Genomic DNA, 2,500 nt, shown 5'->3' with positions numbered 1-2,500 from the left:
GTCAACATAACTCCCGATGTACTGTTTGCTTTTTCGGAAGAAGAGATCCATCCCCCCATCCTCGGCCAGCCAAAAACGCTCCAATTAATGGCCGGGTGAGATGACCCGGCGGCCCGCGACGCGTCATTCAAATCACTGCCCTATCGGCTACAACTGCTGATGGGTGGGATTAGAGGCCTGCCATGGTGGTGAGGGGCGGCGAGGACCGTGAAAGCTAGAGTTTTTCAGAGGCTGCCGGGAAAAAGGCCCCTCGGGTGGCGGGGTGCGAGGACCAGGCGCGTCATTCAATTCTCTTCCCTATCAACTTGGCTCCCGTTGGCGGGATTGGAGGCCTACTGTTTGTTACAGGGCTAAAATCGTCAGGGGAAGAGCTGACGAAACAATGCTGGTTTGGATGCAGGGGGTAGTGTTGGAATCGGCAGCGCGGACAAAATCGGCAAAGTCGACAAAAAAGACTGTTGGTCTGGACATCGGGGCAGCGGCAGCCATGCCGACAGGGGGGGAAATCGGCAGCGCAGATTTGTGCAGCTGCAGGTTCGTCGGGGAAATCGGCAGCGCAGATTTTTCGATGAACATGGGCTGGAAGATGGACTGTCCAGGCCAGGCAGGGAAATTCGTCAAGGGGACACGCTGACGAAAGTAGGCTCGTCGGTGAAAATCGGCAGCGCAGATTTTTCGACGAACAGGGGCTGGATGCTGGACCGGCCGGGCCAGGCAGGAAAATTCGTCAGGGGGGCACGCTGACGAAAAGAGGGGCTGCCGCGTGGAAAATCGGCAGCGCAGATTTTTCGACGAACATTCGTCAGGGGGGCACGCTGACGAAAAGAGGGGCTGCCGCGTGGAAAATCGGCAGCGCAGATTTTTCGACGAACAGGGGCTGGATGCTGGACCGGCCGGGCCAGGCAGGAAAATTCGTCAGGGGGGCACGCTGACGAAAAGAGGGGCTGCCGCGTGGAAAATCGGCAGCGCAGATTTTTCGACGAACATTCGTCAGGGGGGCACGCTGAGGAAAACAGGGGCTGCCGCGTGGAAAATCGGCAGCGCAGATTTTTCGACGAACATTCGTCAGGGGGGCACGCTGAGGAAAACAGGGGCTGCCGCGTGGAAAATCGGCAGCGCAGATTTTTCGACGAACAGGGGCTGGATGCTGGACCGGCCGGGCCAGGCAGGAAAATTCGTCAGGGGGGCACGCTGACGAAAAGAGGGGCTGCCGCGTGGAAAATCGGCAGCGCAGATTTTTCGACGAACAGGGGCTGGATGCTGGACCGGCCGGGCCAGGCAGGAAAATTCGTCAGGGGGGCACGCTGACGAAAAGAGGGGCTGCCGCGTGGAAAATCGGCAGCGCAGATTTTTCGACGAACAGGGGCTGGACTGGCCGGGCCAGGCAGGAAAATTCGTCAGGGGGGCACGCTGACGAAAACAGGGGCTGCCGCGTGGAAAATCGGCAGCGCAGATTTTTCGACGAACAGGGGCTGGACTGGCCGGGCCAGGCAGGAAAATTCGTCAGGGGGGCACGCTGACGAAAGTAGGCTCGTCGTGGAAAATCAGCAGCGCAGATTTTTCGACGAACAGGGGCTGGACGCTGGACTGGGCCAGGCAGGAAAATTCGTCAGGGGGGCACGCTGACGAAAACAGGGGCTGCCGCGTGGAATGGCAGCCTACACGCAGATGCGAATTCGGCAGCGCACGATGGCTTGAGCAGGTCATGGGTTCGACTTGGCGCGATCTGAAACCTGGACGAGGGACTGTCGACGCTGGACGAGCCAGCGCGGTGGCCTGTCGTGCCCCGTTCAGGGGGGGCCTGCCGCGGAGACAGCCCTCGCGGGCTCGACAGCGCAGGCCAGCGTCCCCGACGTCGCTGGCCGCGGCAGGCGAGCTGCCGGGGTTCCCGCATTCCTACAAGAAAACGTCGTGCTTTCCACATGAAACCAATCCAGTAAAATCAGCCATATTTTTATGAGGCTGCCCACTGAATTTGGGGTCATTCCGGGCCGGTTCCTAGTTTTGCGGATTTACTCGATTTCTAATGGTAGGAAAATTAAAACAAATACTTCCCGACCTCGAAAAATTCTGGGAAAATTAATGAAGGTGGATTGGATTTTTGCCAACCTCTCTGCAAAATTTCAGCTCAAAATACCAAGAAATGAATTTTTTAGAGGGGGGGTGACAGCTGGGACCTAGTAGTGTCTCCCCCTGCCAGAGCTGCAATGACACTTATTGCTCTTTAGGGAGCCACCAGGCCGGCGCCCCTCAAAGACCACACGCGCGCGCGCGCCCGCCCGCGCTGGGCGCTGGGGCGCTGGGGCCTGAGGGCCTGGGGCCCTTGGGGGCCCTTGGGCGCTTGGGCGCGCGCGCGCGGCCCCCGCAGCCATGCCGCGCCGCGCGACGCGCGGACAGCCCCTGCTGGCTTGCTCTCTCGCCCGCGGGGGGGCTGCCTTCGGGCCCTGGCCCCCCGCGTTCTGGCCTGCCCCCTGCGGGGGAGAGGCTAGGCGCTGCAGGG

The sequence above is a fragment of the Populus nigra genome, chromosome 2, assembly GCF_951802175.1.
Source record: "Populus nigra chromosome 2, ddPopNigr1.1, whole genome shotgun sequence".
Lineage (NCBI taxonomy): Eukaryota > Viridiplantae > Streptophyta > Magnoliopsida > Malpighiales > Salicaceae > Populus > Populus nigra.
This window is presented reverse-complemented; position numbering follows the sequence as displayed.